The sequence below is a fragment of the Melospiza georgiana genome, chromosome 4 (assembly GCF_028018845.1).
Source record: "Melospiza georgiana isolate bMelGeo1 chromosome 4, bMelGeo1.pri, whole genome shotgun sequence".
Taxonomy (NCBI): Eukaryota; Metazoa; Chordata; class Aves; order Passeriformes; family Passerellidae; genus Melospiza; species Melospiza georgiana.
In genome coordinates, this window is record NC_080433.1 from 91,645 (window position 1) to 111,245 (window position 19,601).

Consider the following 19,601-nt stretch of genomic DNA (forward strand, 5'->3'; position numbering starts at 1 on the left):
CTCCGGCCTTCTCTCGTGCCCAGGTCCCGGCGAAAGGACCCCCGCAGAGCCCCTACCGGAGCGCCCCAACGGCACTCGGGGCAGGAGGCGGAGAGGAGTGTAGCCCGGGAGGGGTTCCGGGTCGTCTTTGCGACAGCAGGGCGGACTAGGGAGCGGCGGCGATTTGGTGAGGAGAGGGCTCGGGAGCGGGGAGGGCGTGCAGCGCTTCTGCGGGGACTTGGCCTGCCCCGACTGGCCGAGATCAGCACCCTGGCCAAAGTTAAGTGCCCGCGTCCCCCTGCCCGCCCTCCGCCTGCTGCGGGCCCGCTGCTCACCCTCGTCGTCGGATGTTATAGATGATAAAACAATACTGGCTTTCACATTCATAGATTAGCTTTTTGCATTACAAGTATTTTGATGTGGTAAAACTTATTCTTACTTTGAACTGCTTTGTATAGTGTAATATGCCAGTTTATGTATGCACTGTATATTTCATATGAATAGTAGCATGATAAATATATGGTAGGCTTTAGCAAAATGTTAAAATAGAAACTAAAATACTTCTATGTAACTAACTCAGAAAATGGTGTAAAGCAATTATTCTGCTTCTTATAACTGCAGACTGCCCCTACCAAGTGATAAGATAATAGTGACACAAAAAGAGCTTAAGCATCCAGGAAGGATTTATCGACTCTTACCAGTGTTATCAGGGAGTGTGAAGTAACAGGATAAAACTACAGGAAGAAATAAAATATGTAGACCTAATTTACAGAACGTTCTGCAGACAAGTCAGAGGTTAAAACCAAACAAGAGAGTTCCTGGAACATCAAAAAGTCAAAGGAATGTTTGAATAATGTGTAAGTTAATGAATATGCCTGTAACCTCAGCAATGTAACAGTATATAGTGAACATGTTTTTAAGCTACCTCTGTGCTCTTTGGCTGTGTGCTAAAAGCATCCCAGTGCTGGATTATTTTGTCCTTTTATCCTTTATTAAAATTTTAAAAATTATAAAGAGTGAACTCTGTTTATCACATCAGTGAAGCTTAAGCTGATCTGCATCCAGGTGTTTTGGGACCTGCTGGGGCAGGCCATCGAGGTAAGCGTGGGGCTACCGCAGTGGAGGCCAAGTATTTCAACACAATAGCATAATCAGCAACGTTAATTAATTTTGTATTCTTCATGCAAGCCTCAGCCTAAAGAACGCTACCAGCCTCTACTAGGATTAATAATATGCATAGTAAGTGTTACTAGTATTAATATTTAGGTAAGAACTGTTAGTGTTAACACTGGCAGTCAGTGTGTTAGCTGGTGTTTACTGTGAAGCTCTGCTCTCCCACAGTATGACAAGATCCTGAAGCTGTCCTCAGGTGCACAGTTAAGTGAGCACTGCTGTCCTTACCACGGTCCCCCAATGGAGCCACGCTCCAGAGACGGGCAGCAGTGACTCTGCAGACGCCTTCCCAAGGTGACAGAGCTCGCCCTCCTTCCCATCTGCAGTCAGGGGATGTGAAGGCAACCATTGCTGTCCTCGGCTTCATCATCTCCAGTGCAGCCAAGCACAGTATAGACAATGAGTCTGTCAAGTGAGCTGCAGCAGCTGGGACTGCCCAAAGGCAGGGGAAGCCCTCAGGGTGGCACCATCAGCCAGACCTGCTGGGATGTTGCTTACAGTTCCCAGCCCTGCCTTCTTCACACCCAGATGGAGGGCAGGCTGCCTGCTGTGCTGTCCTCCATCACCTCCCTTCTGTACCATCAGTCCCTGGGGGCTCCTCAGGTGCTTTGGTGAGGTTTGGCAGCTCCAGGTCTGGTGTGAGCAGAGGAATTCTTCTCTTGTCTCCCCTCATGAGCAAAGCATGCCAGCCAGCTGTGCTGTTTTACATGTGACTGACCCACAAAATTGCAGGAGACTGAGGACTCGTAACAGGTGCAGGACAGGTTCAAAAGCAACTTGGGACAAAACCTCTGTCTTTGTCAGTCCAAAGGGACAGCAGAACTCACATCTGCTCACAATAATCCTCTGGGGAGTGGAGCAATGTCTGTATGGAAAGATGACTGGGGGTAAAATCAGTGGAAACCGAGAAGTTACATTTGTATCCTAACAGGAGCTATAATGGGACAGAAATTTTAGGGTAAAATACAGGTGCTGTTCCCAGGATGGAGCTGGGTTGGCATGCTCCACGATGATTCCCCATGCAACCATAAGGACCTGCTAAGGGTGGTGGAGTGGAGTGGGGCACCACAACCAGGCTCTGCCAAAATCTTTGCAGGGGCAGCAACTCCATGGTAATTTGAAGCTTATTAATTGCATAGCAAGGGCTATTTGGCATATGTAGGAACACTTTCCAACCTAGCGTCTGAAGACCAATTTAGAGGAGGCGCCTCTAAGTCGAAAGCCAGCCAGACCTTATGTTCTTAGCACCATTCATTTAGAAGAAATCCTGTGACATTTGCAAATTTAAGAGGTGACACCCCCATTCAGACCATGGCTCCTGGGTGCGAACAATAGCTCTTTTCAACAGCAAGGAAATCTGCATGCCCTAGTGTCTCAAGGTCACTTCACCTGAGAGTCCAGAGACCCAAATCCAACCAGAGTCCTAGTTCCCAAAAAACTTCTGCTATAAGAAATCCTTCAAAGTGTGCAATTCTAGGAGTAGAAATCCTACAGGAAACATGAGGCTTCAGGCTGCAAATGGGATCTCTTTTCCACACAATGGAAAACTCAGCAAGCCCTTCTGGCAAGACCAGTTCACAGGAGGCCCACAATTCTCAAGGGCCAGGCTTGAGAGATCCGACTCCATGGAAGCTTTAATCTGAGAAAAATCCTGTGATGTTGGTACTTTTAAAAGGCAGAATGGCACATTTAGACCTTGGCTGATGCTTTGGAGAGTGATTCTTTTACACAGTAAATAATGATTTCATTCCAATGTCTGTAGGTCACTTTGGAAACAGCCCCTGAAACCCAAGACCAAGAAGAGCCATACTTCATGACAGCTGCCATCTGGGAGGAATCCTATGACATTTGTGATTCAAGAAATTGAACCCAAAATTTCAACAGCTGATATGCAGATGCAAAAGACTGCTGTTTTCCTGAGATAAGAAATACTCCAAACCTAACATTCTGAAGGAGTTCAGAATACACACCCAGGACTGCCATACCCCCCAAAGCGCTACCTCCTGGCAGATTGTCTCTATGGTAAACCGTCACACTAGAAATGTTAGGAAGCAGAACCCAAACTACAGCACAAGCACCTGTAAGGAAAAGGTACCTCTGTTCATGAGATAGAACCCTTTCTGTTCCCTTCAGCCCCTGCAGCTGTTCTCATGCTTTCAGGGCACTTGATTGGTTCATTCCTAGATAAAACTTATGTCTTTATTTTCAAAGCTATTACCCATCTCTAGTCAGAGTTTCCTACATTCCTGTATACAAACAAGTGGATAGAGAGAGGGTTTCTTTCCAAATGAATTTAGAGATAAATTCATTTTCTTTGCCAATACCTATAAAAATGAAAACCTTGAACAATTTTAGTATTCTACACCCATCCCTCCCTGTGAAATTTATGGCAGTTTTGGGTCCCTCTGGGAGACGACATCCAGCATGTCATGCTGGACTGTTCTAGAGAGTAATTTTCAAATGTAAGCTTAGCAAAGTTTGAATTGACTTGAACAGAGATAAAAACTACAAGTGAACACCTACACCTGCCTACAAAGAGCTAACAAGCCCCTGGCAGCTGCCAGCATCAAAGCACAGCGGATGTCTCTAATACAGGGTAAGGATAACAATATCACCTTCTGTTCTCTCCAGCTTCTTTTCCCTGCAGTCATATTTTGCTTCTTATGATTTTTTTAGTCTCTGTATCTTCTTGGACAGCACCGAGCCCGACGACAAGGATACGAGAGTCTTTCCCTGCCGGACGGAGAGAACCAGGAAAAAAGTTAAAATAAGAACAGGGCAGTTTGAAATTCATACTTGCAACGAGAGGCAGCGCCTAACCAACAGAACAAAAGTAAACAAAGCATGATACCTCCCTGGGGACAGAAGACTTACAAACTCTCCAGGATTTACAATTCTAGCGACCAACCCCTTCAGGACAGCAGCCAAGTGTCCCCTGGGGTGGTGCTGCACCAAAGAACCATCTGAGAGGTTCCAAAGAGTGAAATGCACAATATTTTGCAAAGACAAAAAATCCTGCAAAATAACAAAAATACAATAGATGTAAACTACAGGGCAAGAGTACAAGTGTTACCTTTGGCAGCTGGAACCATCCAGGTGAGCACCTGATAACTGGATCCTCACCAGAGTTTGAACCCTTCAGGACACAGAAGGGTTTTCCCCAGAAATTTCACAGACTGAGTTTTGACAGAAGCACGCTCGCCGGATCCTCAGAAACGTCGCCCATTCTCCAGGCGTCTGGAGAGAACTGCAAATGGCTCTCACGTAGTTGGAGCTGGTTCTATAAGGTCTCAGGGTGAATTTCACCAGATGCAACTGAATTGGGCAACTCCCAGTGAGACAGAAGGAACCCAAAGCTTGTTTTACCCAAACCTTGGGTAAGCACAGCTCCAGCAAATACTGAGGAAACAGACATAACAGGGTAAAAATAATAAAACTATTGCTTTTTCTTTAATCTTGCCTTTTTTTTTTTTATTCAGATGAGCAAAACAATGAAGGAGAAGGTGAAAAACTCACCATTACTGAACATTTCATCATCTGTAAGCTGAGCATCCTTAGCATAGAGGACTCCAGAGTTAAAATTCACTGATCCCTGGGAAATAAAACCAAATATATGACAAACAGTCAAACAGAAGGCTTAAAAATTTGTTTCCTCTACGGACTTTCAAGTATGTATCTTTGTATATATCCTACACATTACAACATACACTTTATACCATCTCCTAATATATAATAATTTACCTTTAAACTTTGATAGTATAGTGTGGAGAAATGGCTCCATGACAGAGGTCACGCAGACATTCGCTCGTTAGCCGACCAGGAGCTGGGAAAGTACCGAACATAGGTATTTTTGAGTTTTGCACCTGCAAGATAGCGTGTGCCTGGGCCTAGCTGGGTAGGATAACAAGTAGACAGAGAGACGTGGGAAATAGGGAATGTAGGCCCAAAGGAATGAGGAAGAGTTGATGGTATAGTTTAACCAATAGATCGCTTGGCTTACAGAATATTCATAAGCTTATTATGTGCTATATAAGTGTCTGATACTCTCTGCAATAAACATAGCTTGCTGATCTCATATTGAGTGTCCGAGTCTTCCCTCACCCAAGAGTATAGCATAAAATTATTAACTAAAATTGGTGATCTATTATTATTAAGTTGTGCTTAAAGTTATTTTTGCTGTCATGTTCAAAACAATTTTTTTTTTTTTACTGTAATGAATGAGCAATTGATTTCAAAGTCATCACAAGCCCATCAAAAAAACAAAGCTCTATTCACCGGGCAGGTCTGTGAGCTAGAGGGTAGTTAGGCTTGTACTTACCTCTTGCTCTTCATGAACCAATAAATCCTGTCAACAAAACCAGGATCTTTAGCCCACTCCTATTAAAGATTCTACAAGGATGATGGTTTGATTTGTGTTTAGAAGTTTAGATTTAAAATGGCCAGTCCAATGGATAAATAAAGACAGTTGAAGTAGTATTACTTTACTCTTATTATTATTATTGTTGGTATTAGTATTATCAGCTACTGGAAGAAACAAACCAGTAGTATCTATACTTAATTACTTCTATTTCCAGAAAACAATAAAGAAAAAGAACCAAACCAAAAAAAGTCACTTCCTACCTTTTGTATCTCAGGATGATGAATTTCTCTTGGGCACTTCTCCAATTTATCAAGACTCATAGCACTGAAAGGCAAACAAAACAGTGCTTTATAGAAGGCCAAGTGCATGTTTCAAGGCTGAACCACCAACTGATTGCCGTGACAGCAGTTACAACATGAATCAGTCCAAGGGCCTCTCTTAAATGGAATGGAATGTTTTGTGGAACTGCCATTTCTTTCCCAAAATACTAACTTCCAACACTTCCTAAACTTATTTTGCATTTTAAAAACAGAAATTAGTAAGACTCTGTGTGGACATCAGGTTTATTTCCTTCTAATGCACAGAGCTCTGTTCCATCATCCTTCACTTTGGCTCTACACAGAATCATGGTGAGCTTTTTAGGAGTGCTCAATAATCAATTCTATTTCTTTTCCTAGTTCTCTCTCTTCTTCAATAATTAAAGGCAAGTCAAATGAAAAATGACAAGTTCAGCATCAGAGTCACACTTTTCCCCTTTGTCTGCTCAAGAACAGGCTTTAAATCCACTTATTGCTGCCTTCAACGATTCAGACTTGCAAAACCATTCTTACATGTTTTACAGGTTTATCATAAAACCCACAGAACACAAGCTCTGAATTACAGGAAAAGGTACACAGGCAAATATCTAAACTGATTACTTATTTGAAAACACATACCTTAATTCAGATTTCACCCAGAATGTTTCTGTGGGACACTAAGGGAGACATATTTTGTGAGTACCCTGTAAACGAGAAAAAGCTAGCATAGATTACAGGACATACCCACTTTTTCTGCATATTCAAATAGAATTATTAATAAAAACAATTAAGTTTAAAAAGAAGGAAGATAACCAAGGTAATTTTACTCAGCTATATTTACTCCCGATTTAGAGAAAAAAAAAAAGGCCCGGGTGCTGCAAAGAAAAAAAAAGTGAACCACAAACGCTTACAGTAGAATTTTAAAACAATCGCTTGGATAAAAGAATCTTATGGAACGTGAAGTAGAAAAAAAGTGAAACCACTATCAGACCTGCCTATTTTCTCACCAGTGTACAAGAAAATCCTAAAAGCAGTATGAAGACGCTGCCTAAAACCGGTCATGGGATGTAACCAAGAACAATTTAGGCATTTGCTAATCTAGACAGAAACCTTTTCTGGATGCAAGTGTCAAATCACAAGTTTTGTCTCTCAGAAGCTCGACAATGCTGGAAAGCATTTTCCCCGGGGCTCGGGAGGGCAGGGGCGGAAGCGGGGGTGACTTTGCAGCTCGCACCTGTGCCATCCGAAGCATACAGCCCGCCCGCTCCCTGCGCTGGGCATTCTCCCGGCCATCTCTGGCTTTACCGCCCAGCGCCGCTCCATCCGCAGTCACGGCACAAAGAGCCACGAGCACTAACGCAGGCAGCAGCCCCGTCATGCCGGCGATACCGCAGCGCTCCCTGCTCGCAGCGCCCAACACGGGCGGAGCCGCCTCCGCCCGCAGCACCGGCAGCAGCCCGAGGGAGACGGCTGCAGCTCGGGGGCTCCTCCGGCGCATCCGCCAGCCCGAGGGCGGCCGCCCCACCGGGACCGCGGGAGCGCCCGGCGCCGCTCGCCCGGGGCGGCTCCCGCAGCTCCCGGCCCGCGGCAGCAAAGCACCGCCTCGCCCTCCGCCATCGGCGGGCGGCAGCGCCCCCGCCCCCGGCACCGCTGAGGGAGGCCGAGGAACCGGGCGGACGCTCATTCCGCGCTGCTCAGCACCGGGCGGGCGGCCAGACGGAGGCTTCACCCCTCCAGCGTCGCTGTCCCGCGCGGGAGAGGCGCCGGCAGCTGCCCGCGCACAGCCCCGCGCGACCGCCTGGCACGCCAGCCACTCATGTGCCGCGTCGGCCGTTACGTCACACGCCGCGCCAGCAGCAGGGCCTGCCGGGAGTTGTAGTCTCGGGCTGGCAGCCACGGCTCCGTCCCCCGCCACCTGCAGTCCCTCCTGGGCATCAAACGGGTCCTTCGCCCCAGGGCGGGGAAGCACCTGAGGCAGCACCGCTCCTCCCGGATGCCCTCTCTTTTTCCCTCCAACTCTTTTTACTTTTTTCACTCTGTTTTTCACCACTTCCCTTCCCTCTTCCTCTCCTGCTTCCATTCCTTTCCTTTCCCTTTCCTTCCCTTCGCCTTTCTTGTATTTCTAATCTTGGTTTACCTTTCCACCTTTAGAATAAAAAAGCAGCAGTAGAAACTTTCAGGCTACCCGGGAGTAAAAAAAAAAAAATCCAAAACGAAAATGATTTAAAGAAAACGATTTATTCCCTGGGAGCCTGAAATTTTCTACTGCTGCACGTGACAAAGAGCTTTTATTCCTTCTTATAGATTGTTGATATTTTATATATATTTATAGTTTATATTGATGCATTATATTAATAACTATATATAATATGCACCTTATTCAAAAAATATACGGGAATTGTTTTTTAAATTATTTACCATATCTACTGCTACAACTTATTTTTCCTTATATTTCTAATTTTTATATAAATCTTTAAAGTGTTTATGATATATTTCTATACTTATATTTCTACCTTTATATTATTTGTATTTGTAATTTTTACACTAAAACCCCTGCTTTGGCAAAAAAAAACCAAAACCATCCATTATTTTAAACTACCTAATTTTTTTTTATATTTATATTTATCATAATATACAACAAATGATAGATATAAATAGATAGGTATATCACATCCGTATTTATATCTATTTTATATCCATTTCCTCTAATATTTTTCATAAAATATATGCAGTATTACGTGTATTATATATTGTATCAATTTATGTTATTTTACATTTACAATTTATTATTAATTTTTTATAGATCTCCATGTAGTTGCAATACATTTATATATTTGTATTTTTTTGGGTTGTATTTACATTTATATTCTCTATTCATATATCTATAAACATACACAATACTCTATTAAAATTAGAGTAACTTATTGTAACATATAATGACTTATGTTACATGTTAAATTTTAAAAATTGACCGAATATATAAAAATAAAATTGGCTCATTCCCATTGCTACACATCTATTTCTTTCGTTACAATATAGTTAGAGTCATAATTGCATATTTAAAATCCAATTCCTAAATGAAATGACAGAACAAACAGCATCAAATTCCCCCCAATATCTTCCAAAAACATCAAGATACCTCCAACACCCAAACAAGTGTCAGCGAAAAAACAAAGAACACTCTTTTCAATAACAATTCTCATCACGACAGAAAAATGGAACCAAAATAAAAGAAAATCCTATAGAAACAAACACAGCAAATTACAAAAAGTACTAAAAAAAAGTCAAACCAATCTACTAAACTCAAGCCAGTGCCACTCACCCTGAACGACGTTACTAAAAACAAACAAAAAAAAAAAACAAAATTCTACCTCTACACTAACTCAAAGAATAAACAATCCTCTGTAAAAATAACTTTAAAACCTGAACTAATTAACAAAGTGGAAAAACATCTCAACCACTAAAAACTAAGAAATTAACTACCCAAAATTAATAAATACTTTAAAAACCCACCATATAAATACCCATGTTCCCAAAAAAAACCCTGATAAACAATACTCAAATACATTAAAAGACAACAACAACAATAACAAAAAAAAAAAAAAGAAAATAAAGAAACCAACAACGAGAATAATACCAAAAAACAGATAAACTTAAATCTGCAACAAAAAAATAATTCCCAACTGAATAAACCCATAGTGCCTCAAGCTATCAAAATAAAAATACCACCTAGAAACAAACACAAAGACTAAAAACAAACGTAACCATAAACAATGTCCCCCAAATTACCCGTAACCATAAAACATACACTACAATCAAACAAACCAAACAAATAAAAGCCCTGGAAGACGATAAACACACATGCAATTATCGAGATTAAAAACCCGCTGCTATGAACGACACAACGCTACCCCAAGCCCCCCAAAACAAACACTACACACTCACGCTAATAAAAGCCACCGCAACAGAATTAAAATGCGAACCGCTGCTTCACGCTACGACCCGTAAAATCCATTGCGCACCCTTCTAAACATAACACCCCGGGGAAAAAAAAAATCCGACTACAAAACCCAATCCAAAACAAACCATTATCATCCCTACCGGCACCGAGAACCGTGCCCACTCAGGAAGAACCCCATATCCCTTAGCGGACAGCCGCTGCAAACCGAACCCAGCGATGCCATCAACGCCTCCAAAGCGCCTCCGAGCCACGGCACCGCCGAACTTGGAGCGGCCGAACCCCGCGCTCGCTGCCGGCCCCGGACGGAGCGCGGCTCCCGGCAGGAAAGCGGCTCCTGCGGCGGCTGCTCCGGCACGCGGGGCCGGCGCCGTCCCGGGGAGCCCCGCCCGCTGCCCCTGCCCGGCGGGGCCGGCACCGGGCCCGGGACTACCGGCGGCGCCCGAGCCCCGCGCCCGGAGCGGACGGAGCGGCCGGCACCGCCCGGGGCGCACCTCACTTCAAAAAGGGCAAAGAAATGCCTTCTCCCCTCCAATTTCACCCCCTAGGAGAGCAGAAAAGAAGGGGCGCTCCCCAAATGAAAGCCTTCGACTGATGGGAAAGGGCGATTTCGACCTCCATGCAAACCCTTCAAAAGGAGGGACACCAGGGCTGCCCCCTCCATTTAAACCCGAGGGTGGTGCAAATGGGGTGGCTGCCTTCAAATCAAACCCATAATACCACAAGAATACTTTTCCCATTCCCCTTAGAATAGAACGCAGGGATTCCCTGTCACCCCCGGGATACCCCTAACAGCCTGGAAAAGGCAGCTTTTCCTGCAATCAACACCCTTAAAACCACAAGTCAAGAGGGATCCCCTCAGGTCAAACGCAGACAATAAAAGAAGAGGAGCTGCTTCCTTCTCCTTAATCCCTTTTGTCCTCACAAGCTCCATTTTTGTTCCTGGGGACCCGGGGAGGGACTGGCAAGATGAAATTGCAAGGGGGAAGGAGAAAATTCCCCGCTCCAAACCCACACGGGCTCACCTGTTCGGCTGCTGCTCCCGGGCACAAAGATTCGTCCCTCGGCGCCTCCTTTAAGCGATGCTCCACGTACCCAAGCGCGGATCCAGGCGTTCTCCCCGACCCTGTGGGAAGCTCCCGCAGTCCTTCCATGAGACAGCGCCGGGAGCGGCCCATAAACCCCTCCACTCAGCAGCTCCATGCAAAAGGGAGCTGAGGCAAAGCCTCCCCCTAAAACAGCCTCGCCCCGGCAGGAGCCGGCCCCTCATCATCCTCACACTCACACCTGGGCTGCTCCGAGCCCCCATCACCGTCACACTCACACCTGGGGTGCTCCGAGCCCCCATCATATATTTTTCATATTTATAGTCGCATGTATATTTAGAATTTATATTACTGTATAATAAAAATTATATTATATATTGCATCTCTTCATGTTACTTACATAGGTTTCTATTTCTATTCATCGTTTGGTATTATATCTTTATATCTCTATATATTTATTATATATTTCTGTATGTCGATTTACATTTCTATAGTACTTATATTATTTAAAATAAAACCCCTGCCTCTAACGAAATAAAAAGCAAAGACAACCCTTTCTTTAAAACACATTTAAAATTTTAAAAATAATTTTGTTTGTCATAATTTTATTCACATCTATATTTGTAATTTTCATTTGTTATCTTTATAGATATTATATATATTGGAGAGAATACCTTTTTATATAATAATAGATATATTCTTTTGACACAATAGATTTCTTTTACTTATATTTATATGTATTAAATATTTATTGATATTGACATATATATATGATATATTTGGATTTCTAGTTTTATATTTTTTATGAAATCTCCAGCCTATACCCCAATAAAAGCCAAACTATCCCCAATTTATTTAAACTATATTTAAACATAAATCGTGTCACAGCTGCATTGCACAGCAGTGCCCCAAGCTAATCTGACACTTGTTCATCTCCTGGACCTGAATCTGAACCCGCTCACCTTGATCGCACCTGGCAGAACCATTTTCGTACCTTTTTCTGGCATGTCTTGTTTTTGTTTTTTTTTGTCTTGAGTTTTTGTGGCCTTTATTGCCTCTCTTTCTTGCCTTGTTTTTTGGGGCTTTTACTCCCTTTTTCCTTGATTTTTTTCTGGCACTTCTTGGGGTTTTTTCTTCGTTTCTTCTTGCCCATCTTGTTGGGTTTTTTTGGTTTTTCCTTGCCCCCCTTGGGGTTTTTTTTTCAGGTTTTTTTTTTTTTTTTTTTCCTTGGATTTTCTTGGCCTTCTTTTTTTTCTTTTCTGGATTTTTTCTTCCCCATCTTGGTTTTTAGTTCTGATTTTATTTCTTGCCCATTTTGGGGTTTTTCTCTGGTCTGTTTTCAGGGATTTTTCTTGCCCATCTTGGGTACTTTTCTGTTTTGTTTTGTTTTTTTTTTTTTTTTTCTCTGCCTTTCTTACGGTTTTTTCTGGTTTATTTTTTTTTCTGGGATTTTTCTCGCCCATCTTGGGGGTTTATTCTGGGCTTTTTCATGCCCATCTTGGGGTTTTCTTCTGCGTTTTTTTCTTGCCCATCTTGTTCTTGTTTTTCGTTTTTTTTTTCTTTTTTTTTTTTTTTTTTTTTTTTTTTGTCTTTATTTTGTTTTATTCCTGTTTTTATTTCTGTGGTATTTCTGGGATTTTTCTTGCTCATCTTGGATTTTTCGGGGAGGGGGGTTTCTCACCCATCCCGAGGTTTTTTTTTTTTTATGTGGGTTTGTTTTTTTGTTGGTTTTTTTTTTTTTTTTTTTTTTTTTTTTTTTTTTTTTTGTTGGTTTTTTTTTTTCCCGTAGGTTTCTCCTTGCCCTCCTGGTTTTTGGGTTTTTTGTCTGTCTTCCTTCCTTCCTTCCTGTCCTTCCTTCTTTCTTCCTTTCATTTCCTTTCCTTATTTTCTTTTTTTCTTTTTCTTTCTTTCTTTCCCTGCATTTCTAATCTTGGTTTTCCTTTCTAGCTTTAGAATAAAAAAGCAGCAGTAGTAACTTTCAGGCTACCTGGGAGTAAAAAAAACTCCAAAACGAAAATGATTTAAAGAAAACGATTTATTCCCTGGGAGCCTGAAATTTTCTACTGCTGCACATGACATTGAGCTTTTATTCCCTCTTATAGATAGTTGATATTTTATACTTTATACAGCGCCCCCTGCCGTCTGCACAGGCGCACTGCATGCAGAGCGCTGCGGCGTCGTTCGGTTCTGTTTAATGAAACTCGGCTGAATTCGGCTTGCTTCGGCTCTTGGTCTAAACTCGTTTCAGTTCGGCTCTTCGGCTAAATTTGGTCGTATTCGGCACGTTGTCTAAATGCGGCTCAAGTCGGCTACACTCGGCTATCGGTTCCAGTCGGCTATCATCGGCTCTTGGTGTAAACTGGGCTGTTTCCGGCCGCACTGGGCTCTTCGGTTCAAGTCGGCTGTTTTCGGCCGCAGTCGGCTCTTCGGGGAAACTCGGCTGTTTTCGCCCACACTCGGCTCTTCGGGGAAACTCGGCTGTTTTCGCCCACACTCGGCTCTTCGGCTCTTCGGAACTATTCGGCCCGGCTCGGCTCCCTCAGGGCGGGAAAGCGGACGTGAGAGGACCCCGGCACAGCGAGGCGTTTACTCAGATGCCTCTCACAAACCCGCCGAAATACGCCCGCCCGCGGCGCCCCTGAGCCCACAGCATGTCTCGGGTACACATGAAACGCCACAGAAAAATCCGTCGGGGCCGCCATGACGTCGGTATTCCGTGCAGGCAGTGCAGTTAAACACCCACCCGGTCCTCCACTTCCCCGCCCTTTTCGCCGCCATGCTGAGAAGGTCAACCAAAACTCCGCGACATCGGCCACGCGCCACTCCCAAGGTGGCGGCCTCTCGGTGCACGGCTGCAGTACCGCGCTCTGCCCACAAGGCGGCAGCACTGCCGCCCGCCCCAGCCGGGGGCGCAGCGCGCCTCGGGGCTGCGGGCAGCGAAGGCGGCAAAAAAGAACAGGGGCGACCCCCGCCGAAAACTGCTCTGAAATAAATGCCCCAAAACCGGGAAGAGGGGAAAAAAACTTCTGCCTCTAGCCTAATAGGATAAAAGACAAAACAAAACAAAACAAAACACAACACAAAAAAAAAAAAAAAAACAAAAAAAACAAAGAAAAAAAACCCCAACAATTTCTTTAAAAAAATATTTAAATATTTTAAAAATATTTTTTCATATTGATATTCACATTTCTATTTACAATGTATATTGATGTACACTGTCCATTTACACATTTCTTTTTATAAATACATTTCTATTCGATATTGCATATATCCCTACAACTTAAATTTATTTGTATATTTTTATAAATATTTTTACATAGTAAGTATATATTTCTGTTACGATTTTTACTTCTGTAACACTTGGATTATTTAAAATAAAACCTTTGCCTCCATCCACATTAAAGCCAAAAAGAACTCCTTTCTTCAAAACTGTTTTTAAATATTTTTTTAAATTCTATTTTTCAGGTTCATATTCACATTTACATTTAAAATGTATACTTATGTATACTGTTATTTGTATTCTTCATTACATCTCTTCCTATTATTTGTATTTATTTATATTTTGTGTTTATATATATATTTATATCTTGATTGTATATCTCAATATTTAGAAATATATAACAATAATATCTACATTCATATTATTTAAAATAAAAACCCTGCCTCTAACACAAGAAGAATAAAAAAAAAACCAACCCTTTGTTTTAAACAATATTTAAATAGATTTTATCCTCATGTTCAATTTTTATATTCATATTTGTATTTATAATGTATATTAATGTCTATTGCTTACTTATACATTTATCTTTACCAATGTCAAGTTATAAATAAATTTATATTCTATATTACATCCGATGCGAGTAGGTATTTATATTTTTTATATATTTTTATTCATATTTTTTATATTGATTAAATATTTCTGCGTCAAGATTTTTACTTCTGGAACACTTATAATATTCAAAATAAAAACCCTGCCTCTACTTAAATAAAAGCCAAAACATTCCCTTTTTATTAAACTATATTTACATATTTTATATTTATATTCCCATTTATAATTTATATTGCCATATAATGTTATTTATATTCTATGCTACAACTCTTCATATTACTTACATACATTTATATTTAAATTTATATTCATAGTTTAGCAATTCCTCTTTATATATTTATTATATATTTCTATCTTAAGATCCACATTTCTATATTGCTTATATTATTTAAAATAAAACTCCTGCCTCTAACCAAATAAAAACCAAGGACACCCCTTTATTTGAACCAGATTTAAAATGCAGGAAGTAAATTTATTTTTCAAAATTATAATGATATTTATATGGATATTTTTATTTATTTTATTCATAGATATTATATATATTAGAGAGAATACCTTCTAATATAATCATAGATATATATTTTCCGTATTATTTATATTTTCTTACTTATATTTGTTTATATTAAATATGTATAGATATTTGTATTTCTATACATATTTGTATATCTGAATTTATATTTTATTTCTATCATTTAAAAACCCCAGCCTATAACCTAATAAACGCCCCCAATTTACTTTAACTCTATTTCAATATTTTTATATTTACAATCTATATTTATTTATCTTTGTGTATATATATATATAAAATAGACTACCATTTATCTATATGATAATATGTTACAATTATATACTATGTATTTTAGTTTTATGTATGTATCTGTTATCTATATTTATGTTTACCACTCTAATTTTATATTTATTTTCAAATTTATATTTATTTCTATTTTCATCCCTATATTAAACCATGTCAGTTCATTAACCCGACGCACCAGAGCCACAACAATACTGTACCTTTGTCAGCACCGGCACGCAGCACACGCCCATCCCATCGCAGCACAGCAAAACAAAACCTATTTCTATTACTAACGGAACCAACATCCCACAACGTCACTGAACCCTAATAAAAACTCAAATAAACCTAACTGTAAATAAATTTTAAATCCCACTATAAAGTAGCCCAAAACCTCCGCACATGCTCATCATAAACTTCCTCCTAAACCAGTATCTCAAAAACCCCAAAAAACTCAAACACACCTTGAAAATGACACAACTGCTAATAAAAACAAACACCCAATAAAAATTAAATCAAACCAACTCACTAGACTCAAAACTGCACAACTGACCCTAAACATTACTAAAAAAAGTCCCCAAAGCTCTACCTTTATGCTAATGCACAAATAATAACCTATGATCTATCAAAGTTATTTGAAAAAATTAAAAAAAATAATTAAAACCATGAAAATAAAAAACCTAAACTATTAAAATACTAAAAAATATCACTACCTAAATTAAAAAACATATTGCCTATAAAAACCCACCATATAAATGCTCCTGTCCCAAAAAATAAAAATAAAAAAAACTATCCAATCAGAAAGAAATCAGAACTTAGGAACACCAAAACCATAATGTTCAAAAAGTCACACCACATCCCTCATCATACACCAACTACAAACAAGATAAAACAATACAATGAATTCTTAAAAACCACCTTAAGACCACTACATTGAAAAACATTTCAAAAATTAAAAACTGCATCTAACAAAAGCCATCTAATAAATTCACACCCAAAACTCCAGCAGCCCAGCTGGCCCTACCAAAGCTCTAGGTTTATACATACAGTAAACAAAACCAAAATCCCAGTAATACCCATCAGAAATCTATGAAAGAACCCTATTGAAATTAATCCTGCCTCAAATACAAACCAACCCATCCAGAAAGTCAGCTTCACTCAAAAAACAATTTACACAGAGTTAATAATACCAAGAAATAAAACAACACACCATATACCACCAATGCATATCATAGTGAAGGAAAAAAAAAAACACACTACATTTTTTTCTTTTTGTTTTTTTTTAAACTAACTTCTTTTATTAGCTAGAACAAAAGCTTTTGCCAGGACTGTAGCAACAACAACAACAACTTCTTTTTCTTCTTCTCCTTCTGAAATGTCCCTTCTCACTCCCAAATTCCTTTCAACTCCTGAGTTTACATCCAAGCAAAAAGCAAAATTCGTGCACTCGTGCGTTCGCTGCTCCTGTCAGATTCTCTGTTTCCCTCCACATCTTCTTACACTTTCAGTCCTCACGCTGTCCCGCCGTGATGAGTCTGACAGAAGAATTGGCACATGTTAACAGAGCATTTCCCTCCCTCCCTCTGCTTTCCTCAGCGCATTTCAATCCATCCCAGGCCTGCAGTGATGCACGCTCACCCCAAAGCTCACAGCAAGCATGCAGCAGCTCAGGCTCACTCGGCTCCAGGGCCCAGAGCCTGCAGGCCCTGCAGCTGCCACACGGATGGACCTGGTTCCCTCCCCGGGTGCCCAGAGGGAAACCTGAGGGCAGGCGTCCACCCCGAGGGGGCACCCGCAGCCCCGGGCAGGCATGGAGTCGCCGGCTGCTCTCTGGGGACGAGACCCTCCCTGCAGGCCACACTGCCTCGTCCTCTCCCTCCCTGGGGGACAGGCACCTCCAGGGTCTGTGACCAGCCCCCTTCCGTCAGCATCCAGGGGCTCTGTCAGAGCCAGAGGGCTCAATTCGTGGTGAGTACCGATGGCACACAAATGGCAGCCCGAGGAAATCGTGTTCTGGGCTCTAAGTGCTTGGGACAGGGTCTGATTTTTTGTTTTGTACTTGTATGATGATTAGTACAACAGGGCTCTGATGGATGACATGGCAACACAGAACTAAAAACTCCTCGATAGGATTACATCGACTTCTAGGAAAAGACAAAAGCCTAGGACCCTTCTGAAATCTACTTTTAATCCAAAGCACGGGGATTGTCAGCATGCTGCACCTTCCAGCTTTTCAAAGCAGCTTCCCTCTGAAGACCAGGAAACATTGATTTCTACAGAAACAATGGGCAACCCCCAGGCTAATCTCAGCACTACTGTTTAATAGGGGACCTGCCAGCGTGCCAGCCCAGCTTCAAGTGTGCTTTACTTCAGTCTAACATCCCCTCAAAATTCTTCTCACATCTTCCAACCCTGAAATCTTATTTTCCCCTAAAGCTCCTCTTCATTAGCAATTTCCAAGTAACATGGTATTTTTACAACATTCAAAAATGTCATGCTGGACTGTGCTACAGAGTAATCTGCAAATATAAGCTTAGCAAAGTTTGAATTGACTTGAACAGAGATAAAAACTACAAGTGAACACCTACACCTGCCTACAAAGAGCTAACAAGCCCCTGGCAGCTGCCAGCATCAAAGCACAGCGGATGTCTCTAATACAGGGTAAGGATAACAATATCACCTTCTGTTCTCTCCAGCTTCTTTTCCCTGCAGTCATATTTTGCTTCTTATGATTTTTTTAGTCTCTGTATCTTCTTGGACAGCACCGAGCCCGACGACAAGGATACGAGAGTCTTTCCCTGCCGGACAGAGAGAACCAGGAAAAAAGTTAAAATAAGAACAGGGCAGTTTGAAATTCATACTTGCAACGAGAAGCAGCGCCTAACCAACAGAACAAAAGTAAACGAAGCATGACACCTCCCTGGGGACAGAAGACTTACAAACTCTCCAGGATTTACAATTCTAGCGACCAACCCCTTCAGGACAGCAGCCAAGTGTCCCCTGGGGTGGTGCTGCACCAAAGAACCATCTGAGAGGTTCCAAAGAGTGAAATGCACAATATTTTGCAAAGACAAAAAGTCCTGCAAAATAACAAAAATACAATAGATGTAAACTACAGGGCAAGAGTACAAGTGTTACCTTTGGCAGCTGGAACCATCCAGGTGAGCACCTGATAACTGGATCCTCACCAGAGTTTGAACCCTTCAGGACACAGAAGGGTTTTCCCCAGAAATTTCACAGACTGAGTTTTGACAGAAGCACGCTCGCCGGATCCTCAGAAACGTCGCCCATTCTCCAGGCGTCTGGAGAGAACTGCAAATGGCTCTCACGTAGTTGGAGCTGGTTCTGTAAAGTCTCAGGGTGAATTTCACCAGATGCAACTGAACTGGGCAACTCCCAGTGAGACAGAAGGAACCCAAAGCTTGTTTTACCCAAACCTTGGGTAAGCACAGCTCCAGCAAATACTGAGGAAACAGACATAACAGGGTAAAAATAATAAAACTATTGCTTTTTCTTTAATCTTGCCTTTTTTTTTTTTTTATTCAGATGAGCAAAACAATGAAGGAGAAGGTGAAAAACTCACCATTACTGAACATTTCATCATCTGTAAGCTGAGCATCCTTAGCATAGAGGACTCCAGAGTTAAAATTCACTGATCCCTGGGAAATAAAACCAAATATATGACAAACAGTCAAACAGAAGGCGTAAAAATTTGTTTCCTCTACGGACTTTCAAGTACGTATCTTTGTATATATCCTACACATTACAACATACACTTTACACCATCTCCTAATATATAATAATTTACCTTTAAACTTTGATAGTATAGTGTGGAGAAATGGCTCCATGACAGAGGTCACGCAGACATTCGCTCGTTAGCCGACCAGGAGCTGGGAAAGTACCGAACACAGGTATTTTTGAGTTTTGCACCTGCAAGATAGCGTGTGCCTGGGCCTAGCTGGGTAGGATAACAAGTAGACAGAGAGACGTGGGAAATAGGGAATGTAGGCCCAAAGGAATGAGGAAGAGTTGATGGTATAGTTTAACCAATAGATCGCTTGGCTTACAGAATATTCATAAGCTTATTATGTGCTGTATAAGTGTCTGATACTCTCTGCAATAAACATAGCTTGCTGATCTCATATTGAGTGTCCGAGTCTTCCCTCACCC

General features: G+C 41.5%; 2 long non-coding RNA genes across 3 annotated transcripts; one reads left to right on the plus strand and one right to left on the minus strand.

Moving 5' to 3' along the window:
• Positions 1 to 1,788: 1,788 nt before the first annotated feature.
• LOC131083162 (uncharacterized) lies at positions 1,789 to 4,746 on the minus strand. 2 transcript variants are annotated; one of them, XR_009114398.1, is made up of 3 exons: positions 4,669 to 4,746; positions 3,768 to 4,551; positions 1,789 to 2,933 (listed from the first exon to the last, which is right to left on the minus strand). It is a non-coding gene; the product is annotated as an uncharacterized LOC131083162 (long non-coding RNA). The 2 variants fall into 2 exon arrangements; XR_009114399.1 differs by lacking the exon at positions 4,669 to 4,746 and having other exon boundaries at positions 3,768 to 3,885; positions 4,226 to 4,302.
• LOC131083163 (uncharacterized) lies at positions 3,517 to 5,227 on the plus strand. Its single transcript, XR_009114400.1, has 2 exons — positions 3,517 to 3,748; positions 3,829 to 5,227. It is a non-coding gene; the product is annotated as an uncharacterized LOC131083163 (long non-coding RNA).
• Positions 5,228 to 19,601: the final 14,374 nt, after the last annotated feature.